The following is a 16,621-nucleotide window of genomic DNA, read 5'->3' as shown; positions in this document are numbered from 1 at the left end:
CTGCTGCATTGGAGGAAGAACTGCAGTAACAGCAGCGGTAAGAGAAACAGCAGCAGTATTAATATAATATTAATAATAATAAGTCAGAATTTAGAGGTCAAACAGCTCCACCTTGAGCGACAACAACAATAATAATAAATAATAATCAAAGTGATCAACTTTGATCACAGTTTGTCTCTTTTAAAAACTTTGAAACTTAGTGCACAAATGTAGCAAAAAGTTTTTAGAAAAAGAAATATTCCAGTAAAGTATGAATACCTGAAGAATCTAGTGAGGTCACTGAGTATTTGTACTTTGAGGTTGACCATCGTTCACTGGGAAACTCCATCAGCTTCAAAACATTTTGAAAAAAATGACAAAATCAAAACACAAACTGAGTTTCATCTGGATGCAGTGAGAGACTGTATGAGCGCCGCAAACACGGAGTTAATCCACATCATTAAATGAGTGGTGCAATAGTGACAGGCAGGTAGAATAACATGGTTGGAAGTGACAGGATGACTGTGGCCTCCTGATTGAACTGGACACAGGTGACTTCCTGTGGGGATCATCTCACTCATTGACCTTCATTGAAAAGTGAAAATGCTAATATGACAATAAGAAGTATCAACAATAACAATGTTATGATGCTGGGCGGGGGGTGGGAGTGGTCCCGAATCTGTTTCCAAAAAACAATAAAATCAACTTTGACTCATTAAAACATTATAAACACATTATCTGTGATTGCAAGTTTATTCTGAAAGTCTTTGTTAACTGATCTGAAGTCGATTTTCTTTTCAAGGTATCTGTTCTTTACTTGAGTATTTATTTTTTTGACGACTTTTTACTACGACTCCTTTCATTAACACTTTACTGCCACGCGAGGAAAAACAACAGGACTCAGTATGACGGAATTCCATGAAATGTTTCACGTCAAAACAAAACTTTCATGAAATAGCGTGAGTTTGATGTAAAAAGTGAAACTTTTACAAAATAACTTGATAGTTTTGTGTAAAATCGTGAACATTTTAATGTTAAAAGGTGAAACTTTCACTAAATAACATGATTATATTACAATGTATGTCAGACTATTCCCATAATATCAATGTGACCCAAGGGCAACGACCTTCTCATCAACCCTCAACCTTCCCCCAAAAACATCACTACACCTCCCATGATGCCTTGCACCAACGCTACACAACGCAGGCTGTTTGTATATTGAGACAGAACCTCTCAAAAACAGAGCAAATTTATTGACAAAACATTGTTTTTGAAGGTGAAACTTTGTCGACAGGTTTTCCTCCAGACACGGCTGCACAAGACGTATTAATGCAACACATTTTATATCAGCTGGTAATGACAGAACAACATCTGCAGCAAACATCTGATGTAGCATCTTCATCATGAGTCGGTTGAATCAGGAGGTCCCTGTCACATTTCTGACAGTCAAAGAAGCACAAAGATGAAAAAAATATCCAATAAGGATGAAGTTGATTTTTAAAACAATCTTCCCAACATGACCAATCGTGTGTTCTCACTAGTTTAAATAACAAAAATAGACAATTACAGTTTACAAATATCAATAACTAAGTTGATATCTGATTGTTTTTGAAGTCAATGATGAAGTTCAGAAAACCTCTGAGGGCTGAAAGATAAATGTTAAGTTTTGATGTGAGTTTGGTTTTTAATTTTTCTCAAAAAAATGGTTTATAAAAGCAAAAAACAAACAAAAAACAAACATTGTCATTTCTACATGATTGATTGAAGACATTTTTCCATCGTCCATAACTGGTTTCAAATCATTTTCAAACTCGATCAAAGAGTCAAATCCATCATGTTTATGCAATTCTTAATGTACTGGAGCTCGCGGGCCTAAATATTTTACATGTATGCACCTAAACAGTGGATCTAAGTGCCAATAAATCTTAATCTAAATCGAAATATACATCTGAATCTGAATCTGAATCTGATTCCAAAACAGAAAGAAATTCCTTCTCAAACATCACTGAAAAATCTCTCTCACACATCCTGATGTCAGCAGTTTTCTGATCTCCAGCCTGTCCAACACTGAAAAATGGGAAGAGTTTCTCAGTGAAAGTGTCTTCGTAAGTGCAGATGTGAGTCTGGTCCACAACGTCGTAGAAGGAAACCTTCCCCTGGCCAAAGTCCAGCTGGACTCTGAGTCTCTCCACACTCTTCTCCACCGTGACAGTGTCACCAAGACCATCAGTGTATTTTCCATTTCTATATGATAAACACCAGAGTCCATATTTTGGTGAGGCAGATCTCTCACCCTTCCTGTCAGCTGACTCTTTAGCGAGACCTATAGCCCACCGAGGATGATCTCCCACCTCCACCTCCCAGCTGTGTTCTCCTGAGCTGAAACCTTCAGAACCCACAACACTGGGATGTCTAGTGTGTCTCTCTGGATTATCAGGAAGCTGCTGAGGTGTTTCTTCACATCTCACACTGGTCAGGTCATCAGACAGGTGGAGCCAGAGGTTTGCAGTGTTTGGGTCCAGGATGACTGGACTGAAGTGGACCTGGTCCTTCATCTTCTGCCACACTGAAGGACAGGTTGCCCAGGTGTTTGGCCACGTTGATCAGTGCTCCTGGGAGCAGCTGTGGCAGCTGTGGCTCTGACTGGGAGCACTGGTCTCTGGCTCTGCTCTGAAGGCCTTTATAACTGTTGAGGAAGACCATGGTGTCCTTCTGCTGCAGCTCCTTCTCAACAGCAGTGATGGTGCTGGACAGAGAAGACATCTTCGATACTCAGTGTGCGGACCAAACCTACGCTATGTGTAAAGAAATATGCAAAGAGATGTCCGAATCAATCCTTCGCTGCATAAATGAACGATTTGATGCATTTGAAGCCAAGTTTCAAGCACTTGCAGCTTCACAGGCTGAACTTCAAACTCGTGTGACCAATCAAGAACAAGCGATGAGCGACCTTGACGTCTGCATGCTAAAATTGGAGGCTAAATGCACTGAGCTAACGAAACACAACGCTCAGCTCCAGACTAAAGTCCTTGACTTGGAAGCTCGCTCCCGGAGACACAATATTAAACTTGTGGGGATACCGGAGGATGAGGAGAAAGGTAGACCCACTGAATTTGTCTCCAAACTAATCCCTAAGTTGCTTGGTGATGAACATTTCCCGCATCCAGTTATGGTGGATCGGGCGCACCGATCCCTCCAGCCGAAGCCGGCTACCGGCACAAGACCGCGTACAATCCTGGCGCGCATCCATCACTTTCAGCAGAAGGAGTTAATTCTACGCCTTGGCAGACAACAGTCCATGGAATACAACGGAGGCAAAGTCCTTATCTTCCCGGACTATACCAGTGAGGTCATGGCTCAACGGCGAGCCTTCAAAAAAGTGCTACAGGCTCTACGCGACAAGGGATTAAAATACAGTTTACGGTACCCGGCCAAGCTTTACGTCTATCCGGGAGAAGATGAAGAGCCCAAGATTTTCGTGGACCCGGAGGAGGCGACTAAGTTCCTGAAGAAGGATAACGTACGGGAAGGAGATTGATCCGCACAGGCAAAACTTTTCTTTTTCTTTTATTATTATCATTATTATTTAACTCACGATTGTGCTAAGGGGATGTTACCATTTGTTCAAAACAGCTATGCTGCTTCCATTTTGAACTGCTGTCATACCCGCACATTTTGAGGTACTGTACTTTATTTATTTTTCTACGCGATGTCATTTGTTATTTTTGTTGACATTAGAATGTTGCAGAGAGGGGGCTAATGGTTTAGTCATTTGCCCAGTAGGTCCCGTTTTGATAATCATGCCTGCCATGCGCCAGGTTTGGGAAGGCGCAAGACGCGTGGGGAGAGGGGAGGGTGTGTGTAGTTATAGCATATTTTTCTTTTCTTTTCTTTTCTTTTCTTTCCTTTCTTTTCTCCTTGCACGGTCAGTGCTTTATTTTGAAATACTTGGTTATACGGGAAGCATGATATGGATGGGACAATATTTCTTAAGAAAGTTTATGGTTGATGAATAGAGTGGTGAAATTTGTAAGCTTTAATGTGAATGGGCTTAATGGACCAATAAAACGGAAGAGAGTTTTGATGTATTTGAAAAAACTCAAAATAGACATTGCTTTCGTACAGGAAACCCATTTAACACCCCTAGAACATAGAAAATTGAAGAGAGATTGGATAGGGCACGTAATATCATCATCTTTTAACTCTAAAGCCAGGGGAGTGGCCGTCCTAATAAATAAGAACACCCCTGTAACAATTGGAGAAACCATTGTTGATACATTAGGTAGATATGTTGTGGTGAATTGTCAGATTTATTCAGAACCCTGGACCCTCTTGAATTTTTATGCGCCTAATTATGATGATGAGTCATTTATTCAAAATATATTCTTGAAGGTCTCAGGTGGACATAAAAACATTCTAATAGGGGGAGACTTCAATTTCTGCCTGGATCCTCTTCTAGATAAGTCAGCTCTATCAGTAACCAAATCTAAAGCAGGTAAAACCACCATTAACTTCATGAAGGAATTAAACTTAACTGATATGTGGAGGCAGATGCATCCTCAGGCCCGAGACTACTCCTTCTACTCTGGTCGGCATAACTCTTACACTCGGATTGATCTTTTCTTGTTATCGACACACCTGACTCACAGAGCAATAGAATCTAAATATTTACCTAGAATATTGTCAGATCACTCTCCTTTGACACTGTCAATTTATATGCCTGAAAAAACTTCTAATGTCTATAGGTGGCGTCTCAACCCTACCCTCCTTCAAAAACCAGATTTTTGCAAATTCATAAGGGGACGGATTGAGTTATTTTGCGATACAAACTGTCCTTCTTCCCCCAACAGTTTCATATTATGGGACACACTTAAAGCATTTCTAAGGGGACAAATAATTTCCTATACCAAAGGTGTCAAAAAGAAATACATGGCAGAAATAGAGGAACTGGAAGCAGACATCTTAAAATTGGAAAAAGAGTTTCAACAATCAAAATCTAAAGCTTAGATATAATACACTGCATACTTTTAGAATTGAAAAAAATATCATGAGAAGCAAACAAAGATACTACGAACTGGGAGAAAAGGCACACAAAATTCTATCTTGGCAACTAAAAAAAGAGGAAAGCTCTAGGACAATTAATTCGATTCAGACTAAAACAGGTTTGCTATCATATAACCCTAAATAAATTAATGATACATTTAAACAGTACTATACGCAGTAATACACATCAGAACCTCCAGAAGATATGAATAGTGTTGATGAATTTTTGTCCATGATTCAGCTGCCCAAGCTCAGCAAGGAAGATCAAGATAGCCTTGATCGTCCTTTTATACAAACAGAAATTGAAAAAGCTCTTCGCTCATTACAAGCAAACAAATCACCAGGAGAAGATGGGTTCCCTCCAGAATTCTACAGGGAATTTAAGGATTTACTTCTCCCACTTCTTATTGATGTCATCAACTTAGCCTCAGAAACAGGAACACTTCCTGATTCTTTCTCTACAGCGATAATTACTGTCATTCATAAAAAAAAAATAAAGATCCATTGAATTGCTCCTCTTACCGGCCAATCTCATTGTTAAACACAGATTATAAATTGATTTCCAAAGCCCTGGCTAACAGGCTTAGTCAATACCTGCCTCAACTAATAAACCCGGACCAAAGTGGTTTTTATCTCAAAACGTTCCTCAGCTAATAATCTATGCAGCCTATTTAATATTATTAATTTAACAAAATCTGAAACAGAACCCAGTATAGCTGTGGCTTTAGATGCTGAGAAAGCCTTTGATAGGTTAGAATGGGCATATTTATTTAAAGTGCTTGCCAAATTTGAGTTTGGCCCACTATTTATTAAATGGATCCAAACTCTGTACCATAAACCCCAAGGTAAAATTAGCACCAATGGACAAATTTCGCCTGCATTCCCTCTAGGCAGATCAAGTAGACAGGGATGTCCTTTATCCCCAGCACTTTTTGTTTTAGCAATTGAACCCTTAGCTCAAACAATTACAAATGATCTTGATATAAAAGGTTTCCAGGTTGGTCAGATAACTCATAAAATTAATCTTTTGGCAGATGACATCATTTTGTACTTAAAAGATCCTGGTAACTCTCTCTCCAAACTGCAAACTGTTTTGAATATGTATGGTAATATTTCTGGTTACAAAGTCAATTTGGAAAAAAGTGAAATTATTCCTTTAACGAATTTTGACCACTCTGAACTTCAGCAAACAAGTCTATTTAAATGGCCTACAGATGGTATAAAATATCTTGGTATATTTGTAGACAGCAATCTCAAAAACCTGTATAAACTGAATTATCTCCCACTGCTCAGTAAGATTGAAGAAGACTTGCGTAGATGGACGTTCTTGCCTCTCACCTTGATTGGCAGAATGAATTGTGTTAAGATGAATGTACAACCAAGGTTACAATATTTGTTTCAATCTCTACCTATTCCATTCCCACAATCCTTTTTTCGAACCCTCAATGGATATGTCAGACAATTCTTATGGAACCAAAAAACACCTCGGGTATCCATTGAGAAACTAACGTGGGATCATCGTTCAGGGGGACTTCGATTGCCCAGTTTTAAGAAATACTACTTGGCAGCTCAAATGAGATTCATCTCATCTTTCTTCGAGGGCAGTGAGGCCCCCAACTGGATACAAATTGGTCTGCACCCCTTGAAAGAAAAAACTCCCAGTGACTTCATTTATAAACATAACTCTGCAACTATAAACAAAAAGACAGATAACCCTATATTTAGACATTTAATTAAAATTTGGCACGAGGTCCACAAAAGCCTTGGACTGAAGATGAAATTGTCCCCTAAAACTCCTTTAAAACAGAATTATCTTATACCCAAGACTCTTAACAATAAGATCCTAGACCAATGGCATCATAAAGGAATACAACATTTGGAGGACTGTTTCGATACTGGACTTTTCATGACATTTGAACATATGTAGGGGAAATATAACTTGTCCAAGCAAACTTTTTTCTGTTATCTCCAATTAAGATAATTCCTGAGATCTAATTTAGGTTCGGAAATGACTCAGCCTGTTATGAATAATGTGGAAAAGCTTCTTCATGGGAGGAACACACAAAGATTCATTTCTAAGATGTACCACCTGCTGTTGAATGAGAGCCCAAAGTCAGGCTTACATAAGTCCAAGATGAAATGGGAGTCAGATCTGAACATTACAATTAACGAACAACTCTGGGAAGATCTTTGCCAAAATAGTTTGTTAAATATCATCAATGCCCGATATAGATTGATTAACTATAACATTTTACATCAATTATACCTCACCCCAGAAAAATTACATTCATTTAAATCTGATGTGTCAGATAGGTGCTTTAGATGTGACATTGAAGTGGGTTGCTTTTTACATTGTACTTGGTTGTGTATTAAAGTGAAACCTTTCTGGCATGATGTCTGCTCTACTTTAACCAAAATCACTGGAGTTGAAGTTCCAGTCAATCCTGAACTGTGCCTATTGGGAAACTTGGCAAATATTTGTGGCTCACTCGACAAAACGCAGCTCAAATTTATGGGAATTTCTCTAAGTGTAGCAAAGAAATGTATCATGATGTCTTGGAAATCTGACTCCCCCCTTTTCATTGATAGATGGTTGCTTGAAATGAATAGTTGCATACCCCTGGAAAAAATCACTTACTGCCTCAGAAATCAGTACAACACTTTTTTGAAAATATGGCAACCGTATCTGCACTATAATCATCTATCTGTTATACCAAGTGTCTAAATCGGTAATAATGTCATACACTGACCTGTTTGTATTTTATTTTATTTTATTTTATTTTATTTTATTTCATTTATTTATTTATTTATGTATTTATTTTGGGGGGGGGGGGGGTGGAGTGACAGGTTTCTTGATTAGTTTGTGCCTATATACTGCTGGTATATTGACTTTTTTGTTTCTTTGTGTGATAAATGTAAAAACTGAAAATAAAATATTCCAAAAAAAAGAGAAGACATCTTCTCCTGAATCTCCTCCATCTCTCTGATCACAGTCTTCCTCTTCTGCTCCTCTTCCTCCCTCAGAGCCGCCAGTCTGGACTCCTCTTCCTCTCTCAGGAAGAGGCGGAGCTTGTCAAACTCTGCTCTGATCTGCTTCTATGTTGACGACGCATGCTTCTCCAAGTGTTGAATCACTTGTTTGAATTTTAACTCAACTTCTCCGTATTTCTTCTTCTTGTCCTTTAAAGCTGTGAAGTTAGACTTCAGCTGCTCCTTCAGTCCTGGGACTGCTTCTTCCACAGGAACCACCTTGTGACCCTGGTGAAGAGAAAACTCACACACAGAGCACACAGCTTTCTGCTAATCCTCACAGAACATTATGGACTCTGCTTTGTGTTTGCACAGCAGCTCCACCTTCACTGCTTCCACTGTCTCAGACGATCCAGACTGCTGGCTGTCAGCCAACGACTCAACCAGTTGCTTCAGGGCAAAGTCTGGATGCAGACTATCCTTTGAGGAGTTTCTTTTACATACGGGACAGTTTTTGCTTTCATTCTTCTCCCAGAAGGTCTCATCATTAAGATAATACATATATACAGATAATACATAAGCAGAATATGCACTGATGGAAGAAACAAGAGAATAAATCCCCACCTGTGGATTTCACACAGTAACAGCTGAGCACATGCAGTATTTTAACATGGCAAGTCAAAGTACTCAAAGTACTACGACCCTTCTGTCATTAATATCCAGCTGTTTTTCCCTCTGATGACGTCATACCTCACACCAAATGTCATTTTACATATCAGCTGATTAAAAACACTGATACACAAACTATGCAAAGCGCTGCACTGCTTCACTCAATGGACGCGTGAAGGCCAGAACAACAGAGGGCGCCAGAGAGCAACAGTATTTGTCCGTGTAAAGTGAGAGTAGTGGAGCGTGTTTTCAGGAGCACAAGGAAGAAATGAAAGAAAGAAAGAAAGAAAGACAGAAGAGTGAAGGCAAAATAATTTGGTTTCCAGGAGAGGTAACTGTTTTTAAAAGTTTTTGAGCCCACACGAGCGTCTGAGGGGGATACTGTAGTTTCAGAGAATATTGCAGTATCATCCTGCCTTCTTAGTACTGAACCAAATGAATATGGTGGAAAATAGCAAGTGTCAAAAGAAGAGAAAGAATTGATGGGTGAGATTTCTGGGAGAGTTTTAGCTGTTAAAACCTGCTGGAAGATGATTGACAGGTGGTTTGTCTTTGCAAAATGTTCATGTCACTCTGATTTGTTGGTGTAAAGTACTTTAGGAGAGTATATTCTACTTCAGATATCATAGTTGTATGTATTTATTTCATTTCTAGTAAACCTTAAACCAGATTAAACAGCAGTTGTGAGTCCCAGAGTTGAAAGTGGAACACAGACAATGAAACAACCTTGAATAATGATCATGATATTGACGATGATAATGATGATGATGAATGTCGTTCAGATATGAATTTTTTTGTTTGTTTGTTTGTTTGTTTGTTTTATGTCCCTTTGAGGACCTTCCTCTAGGTGGGTGGAGGTCCTTGGTAGCGCAGCATGATGTTGAAGGAGCGCGCAAAGTTGTTGTGGCAGGAGCAGCTGTGTGCTTGGTCTATGAAGGGCTGCAGCAGCAGCAGCAACGCCAGCAGGAGGAGCCAGAGAGGCAGCGCCAGCGGACGACTTGATAGTTTTGTGTAAAATTGTGAACATTTTAACATTGAAAGGTGAAACTCTCACTAAATAACATGATTATATTTTAAGTTTTACATCAAACTATTCCCATAAAACCTTCCTCATCAACCTTCCCCAAAACATCACTACACCTCCCATGATGCCTTGCACCAACACTGCACAATGCACAATGGATGCTGTTTGTGTATTGAGAAAGAAAATCACAAAAGCAGAGCAAACATTGTTTTGAAGGTGAAATGTCGTTAGGTTTTTCCTGCAGTCATTTTAAATCAGCTGGTAATGACAGAACAACATCTACAGCAAACATCTGATGCAGCATCTTCATCATGAGTCGGTTGAATCAGGAGGTTCCTGTCACATTTCTCACAGCCAAAGAAGCACAAAGATGACATCTGATTGTTTTTGAAGTCAATGATGAATTTCAGTAAACCTCAATTAGCTGAAAGATAAATGTTTTGAAGTGAGTGAGTTTGGTTTTTCTTTTCTCTCAAATAAATGGTTTATAAAAGCAAAAAACAAACAAAAATCAATCATTGTCATTTCTACATGATTGATTGAAGACATTTTTCCATCGTCTATAACTGGTTTCAAATCATTTTCAAACACGTGATTTTCAATCAAAGACTCAAAACAGCCTGAACCTCTACTTGGCAAAGAGCCCCCCTGTTAGCAACGAGCTAACGCATCGCTAACAACTCGACCTCCTTCTCAAACATCACTGAAAAATCTCTCACACACATCCTGATGTCAGCAGTTTCCTGATCTCCAGCCTTTCCAACACTGAAAAATGGGAAGAGTTTCTCAGTGAAAGTGTCTCTATGAGTGCAGATGTGAGTCTGGTCCACAGCGTCGTAGAAGGAAACCTTCCCCTGGCCAAAGTCCAGCTGGACTCTGAGTCTCTCCACACTCTTCTCCACCGTGACAGTGTCACCAAGACCATCAGTGTATTTTCCATTTCTATATGATAAACACCAGAGTCCATATTCTGGTGAGGCAGATCTCTCACCCTTCCTGTCAGCTGACTCTTTAGCGAGACCTATAGTCCAGTCTGGATGATCTCCCACCTCCACCTCCCAGCTGTGTTGTCCTGAGCTGAAACCTTCAGAACCCACAAGACTGGTATATCTAGTGTGTCTCTCTGGATTATCAGGAAGCTGCTGAGATGTTTCTCCTCTATTTCTCACACTGGTGAGGTCATCAGACAGGTGGAGCCAGAGGTTTGCAGTGTTTGGGTCCAGGATGACTGGACTGAAGTTGACCTGGTCCTTCATCTTCTGCCACACTGTGAAGGACAGGTTGCCCAGGTGTTTGGCCACGTTGATCAGTGCTCCTGGGAGCAGCTGTGGCTCTGAATGGGAGCACTGGTCTCTGGCTCTGCTCTGAAGGCCTTTATAACTGTTGAGGAAGACCATGGTGTCCTTCTGCTGCAGCTCCTCCTCAACAGCAGTGATGGTGCTGGACAGAGAAGACATCTTCTCCTGAATCTTCTCCATCTCTCTGATCACAGTCTTCCTCTTCTGCTCCTCTTCCTCCCTCAGAGCCGCCAGTCTGGACTCCTCTTCCTCTCTCAGGAAGAGGCGGAGCTTGTCAAACTCTGCTCTGATCGGCTTCTCTGTTGACGACGCCTGCTTCTCCAAGTGTTGAATCACTTGTTTGAATTTTAACTCAACTTCTCCGTATTTCTTCTTCTTGTCCTTTAAAGCTGTGAAGTTGGACTTCAGCTGCTCCTTCAGTCCTGGGACTGCTTCTTCCACAGGAACCACCTTGTGACCCTGGTGGAGAGAAAACACACACACAGAGCACAGCGCTTTCTGCTCATCCTCACAGAACATTATGGACTCTGCTTTGTGTTTGCACAGCAGCTCCACCTTCACTGCTTCCACTGTCTCAGACGATCCAGACTGCTGGCTGTCAGCCAACGACTCAACCAGTTGCTTCAGGGCAAAGTTCACCGGTGGAAAATCCATTGAGGATTTTCTTCTACATACAGGACAGTTTTTGCTGTCATTCTTCTCCCAGAAGGTCTGCAGACACTTGGAGCAGAAGCTGTAGGTGCAGCTCAGAGTCACTGGGTCTTTGAAAGTCTCTAAACCAGGGGTCTCAAATTTGTGGCCCGCGGGCCAATTGCGGCCCGCAAGATGATATTTTGTGGCTCGCACCTTAATATGAAAGTTTAATATTAGTGCGGCCCGCGAGTTTTATAAGAATGGCACTTCACAGTGTTGTGTGCGGAGCTTAACAAACCTACCAATCACAGTGGGGTATATGGCTCTCAGGGCGGGGCATCGACAGGGCTGTATGTGTACTGTACTAGATTGTGTACCAGATACTGTATTCAAATTTAGAAATGTTTTTTTGTTGCTACACTGTGATGTGTTTTTAGCCCCACTAAGCCCACTACTATCAACTGGAGAGTGTGAGGTCAGGACATCCCAGAAGCCACTGGTGGAGCTGAATCCTCAGTGGAAGAAGCAGGACTTGGAGCAGCTGCTCAGTGAAGGCAGCAGCAACACAACCACTGCTTCTGCTCTCATCATCCACGGCTGGAACATCTCAGCATGAAGGTTTCACACATCAACAACACACTGATCTGCTCTCACTTCAGAGTTCTCCATCCAACTCAACCTGGTTTCTCATGTGAAGCACAAAGATGAATTTGTCAAAGTCTGACAGCGTTGTGAAGGTTGTGTAGTTGATATCACACCTTTATTTTAGGGTGAAAATATTGTTTTTTATGAGACTTTATTTCTGGTTTATGATCATAAATCAATCAATCAGATAAAACATGCTTCATCTGGAACAGACAAAGTGACTCACAACACAAACTGCCGCTTCCAGATAAATTGTTTTTCATTCATAAAATTAATATTGATCCCTTATAGCTACATTCAATTTATTGGGTTTTGTGAAAATGCAAAAGGCAAAAAAACCAAACCAAACCAGGAATGTTTTCCTGTATCTATGTGAATTTATTTCCATCACATCAGTCTGGACTCTGGCTCTTTGACGGACAGAAGTCAATGGTGTATCGTGTTTATATATTTGTGTATATAATTATAATGTCAGCTCTGTTTTCTGTTCAGTTTTTCTTCCCGTCTGCAATGTGTCCTGTTGGCCACTGAGTGGCGCTGTCGGCCCTGTGTGGATCTTCTTGGTGTTCCAGGTGCTGGAGAGTGATTGGCTGGTGCCACTATTGAAGGAGGACGACCACAGCACCTCCTTCTCTCTTTTTTCTTCTTCTCGCTCTCAACCGGAGGCCATGTATAGCAGCAACAGCAGAACTTGTGTTGGTTCTAGTCTCCGTGTTCAGTCTGTCTCTTCTTTGTTCTCATGGTAGTTTCCCGACTTCTTCTTTGAGATCGTCCACTAGCCTGGAGGGGAGGGAAGCCATTTCTGTTGAAACCTTCATCTCCAGTGTTTAGCCAAGGAGTTCAGTTTGGGTGTCATTGTTATTTTGTTCTTGTTCTTTCAATAGGGAGGGAAGGTCTTTAAAAGAGCCATTCTGTTCATTATTTTGGCCACGCCCTCCCCGATGCCTATGCAAAGATGGAGACTGGGAATAAAATCCATCTTGTGGACTAACTTCCTTGAGAGCTGGGAGAAGGGGGAGAGATTCTATGTTGTGTTCTAGCGCCCCCTAGGCTGGGGCAGAACACATGGACAAAAGGCCAATAAAACCACCAGGTGCCCAGTTCAGAAAGAGAAGAAGATTTTTTGATTTTGATTTAAAAAAATAAAATTTAATTGCCGCTCTTATTTACATAATAAATCATAAATCAAACTAAATAAATGAATAAAACTTTTAAATAAACACGTCACTAAAAAAAAGAATTCCCCCTTTGTCACCGCACACAACGCACCGTTAAAAGTCCACATTTCATTAAAAAAAAAAAAATCCAAGTCCCCTGCCCTCCTGTAAAACATGAAATCAACACGTAGTCTGGACTGGATCAATTTCTTGCATATGACAGAGGGATCGACCTCTGCCCCATCATTTATCTTCCTCTTACAGCTCAACCACACCCCCAGCTTAGCCTGGCTGAAAACAAAGTTTAAAACCTGGCCTTTCCTCTTGCTCTGGCGACTGTATTTTAATATATAACAATAAATTACACAGTTCTGCGTTGCGTTAATGAGGCACATAAAAGACGAAAAACACAGCCCTCAAGTCATCTCTGAGACCAACTATCCTGCACACCCGTTACACAGAGAAGGAAGATTCTGTACTACCAATTGTCAAAGAGGCTCCAGATGTCAATCTGGTTTTTGAGCCCATCCAGCAAGAGGAAGGCAGACCATCAAGAGAAGCTCCAGTCGATGAAACTGAGAAGTGGAGAGGCCTCGGCATTCCACCCAAGAAGAGGAAAAGGTCTTCCTACCTCTGTCCTTGTCCTGAGTGGTTCCATGTCGATCCATCTGTGACAACCAAGAAAATAAATGGGGGGTTGTTAAGGAATGGTGTAAAATATTTGCTTTGTAGATGTAAGGCTAGTTAACAGTCTGGTTCCAGGGGGTGATCAACTCAATGGGTCTGTCTATTAAAACAGTCAGATGGAGGCAGATGAGGTGATGATCCAATAGTTTATTGTAAAGGGTATTGTTTGTACTGGTTTTTCTGATGGAAGGAAATAAAATAAAGGGTAAATATTGAGCCAATCAACACAGGGCCTCTATTCTAAACAAACATTCTTGAAATAAGGAATAACGCTCTGAACATAAACAGGCCGCACATAATCAGTTTCTAAATACAGAAATATAACATAAACTCACATTTCACGGACTCAGTACAGACATCTAGGCTGTGGCTCCTGACATGCGGCCAGCCAGCTCCTTTGTTCTCAGGGAAAAGGGGTGTGACATTGTAGAGCTGGCTTCCTATATAACTTAAGCTCCGCCCTCCTTGGCCATGATGGATGCAGGTAGAGGAGGGGGAAGTATGAAGGTGCAATGAGGAGGTCGGGGATTTTCCACAGCCGCCCCTCAAATATGTCAGTGTACATATTTGACGTGAAGGAAAATCCTTAGGTCAGGGGAAGAGGTTCCAGGTCATCATCTTTGATTTCGGTGAGAACAACCAGCCGACTGACAGGACGCACATAGGTTTTTTCCTTTATCCGCACTTCAGCGACTCTGACTCTGCCATCTGAGCTTGAGAGGAGTTTTTGGATCTTCCCTATCGGCCATGACGCACGGGGCAGATTGGGATCCACAACCATAACAACAGTATCCAGGGGGAGATTTGGTTTGTCGATTGTCCATTTTGGTCGTGATTGAAGTGTCGGTAGGTAGTGTTTGACAAAGCTTGGCCAGAATTGGTCGGCCAGGACTTGACTGTGGTGCCATCTCCTCGTTCCTAAGAGTTCCGGACGGGCATATACGACTTGAGGTAGGGCGGCCTCCAGCCGCCCCATGAGGAGAAGGTTTGGAGTAACTGGGTCAGGATCGGAAGCGTCGGATGATAGGTATCCGAGGGGCCTGGAGTTAAGGATCTCTTCCACTTCTGTCAGGATAGTTCTGAGCACTTCCTCTGTGACAGTTTGATTTCCCAGGGTCACACGCAATGCAGCCTTAATAGCTCTCACCTCTCTTTCCCAAACTCCCCCGAAGTGGGGAGCACATGGGGGATTCCTCAAGAATCGGACTTTGGATCGCTCAAGTGCCTCCTGGAGGGCAGGGGTCAACTGGTCGAAGGCCTTTTGGAGCTCCCTCTCCCCTCCGACAAAGTTAGTGCCATGATCAGAAATTACCTCATATGGGGTTCCACGGCGAGCTACAAAGCGGCGAAAGGATAAAAGGAAGCTATCGGTGTCTAAGCTGGTGAGCAGATCTCCGTGGATGCAGCGTGTGGTGAGGCATTTGAAGAGTATTCCCCATCTCTTCTCCTGTCTGCGGCCAATTTTTATTAAAAAGGGGCCGAAACAATCCATGCCTGTGGACCAGAAAGGAGGTTTGAACAGCCGCAGGCGAGAGGGAGGTAGGTCAGCCATCCTCGGAACCAGGGGGTTTGCTTTCCACCTTTTGCAGCCTGTGCATGTGTATTGGTGTTTCCTGATTGCCTGTCTCCCGCGCAAAATCCAATAATTCCTCCTGAGACAGGCGAAGACTCTCTCCGCACCAGGATGATGTAGTTTGTGGTCGTATTCCTTAATAAGCAGTCGTGTGATGTGGGACTTTGGATCCAGGACTACAGGGTGAATACAGTTATAATCCAGGTCCTCACTCTTGCGCAGTCGACCACCCACTCGGATCAGATTCGAAGTGTGATTGAACTCTGGAGCTAAGTTGTTCAGCCGACTTTGAGTGGAGATGGCTGTACCCGTCTGTAGTGAGGCATATTCCTCTGGAAAACTCTCCTGCTGCCCATGCTGCAGAAGAAGGCTCTCCACTTGTGATCTCTCAGGAGGTTGGGAGCTTGCATCCAAGGATGAGATGTGTTGAGAGGTTGCAACCACTAAGTCTTCCCAGCTCTGGAAGTGGAGGATGTCAGAGGGAACGTTAGCTGGTATGACATGAGTGGTACCGCAGAACATAGATTTTCTCAACTCGTCTGCTGCATTAGTGGAAGGGGCAGATGGATTCACAGGCCACTGATTGGGAGACATATGTAAGAAAGGGGGGCCCTGATTCCATCGGTGTGGTACCGCGAGGTCGGCAAGGGTCTTTCCTCTGGTAATATCATCTGCTGGGTTATTCAATGAGTCAACATACCTCCAGTCTGAGGCATTAGTGTACTCCAGGATTTCTGTGAGCCGATGGGCAATGAAGATCTTGTATCGGCAGGACTCTGATTGCAGCCAGGTGAGAACCGTAGTGGAGTCGGTCCACATCACCAACCGGTGGAGAGGGAGAGTGAGTTCGGTTTGCAGCATCCTGGCTAGCTGGGCTCCGGTGAGAGCAGCGCACAGCTCCAGGCGGGGGATGGTGATCTGCTGTCTCGGTGCCACCCTTGAA

The 16,621-nt window shown here is 42.2% G+C and overlaps 1 long non-coding RNA gene and 1 pseudogene across 1 annotated transcript; one reads left to right on the top strand and one right to left on the bottom strand.

Moving 5' to 3' along the window:
• Positions 1-1,838: 1,838 nt before the first annotated feature.
• LOC142881793 (E3 ubiquitin-protein ligase TRIM35-like) lies at positions 1,839-11,956 on the bottom strand (annotated as a pseudogene).
• Positions 11,957-12,099: 143 nt separating this feature from the next.
• Positions 12,100-13,378, top strand: LOC142881786 (uncharacterized). Its single transcript, XR_012925704.1, has 2 exons — positions 12,100-12,972; positions 13,275-13,378. It is a non-coding gene; the product is annotated as an uncharacterized LOC142881786 (long non-coding RNA).
• The last annotated feature ends 3,243 nt before the right edge of the window (positions 13,379-16,621 follow it).

Source organism: Nelusetta ayraudi, unplaced genomic scaffold (genome assembly GCF_046127955.1).
Source record: "Nelusetta ayraudi isolate G7.1 ecotype Tasmania unplaced genomic scaffold, CSIRO-AGI_Nayr_v1 ptg000217l, whole genome shotgun sequence".
NCBI classification, from domain to species: domain Eukaryota; kingdom Metazoa; phylum Chordata; class Actinopteri; order Tetraodontiformes; family Monacanthidae; genus Nelusetta; species Nelusetta ayraudi.
The sequence above is the reverse complement of the archived record's forward strand: the minus strand, read 5'-3'. Positions and strand labels throughout refer to the sequence as shown.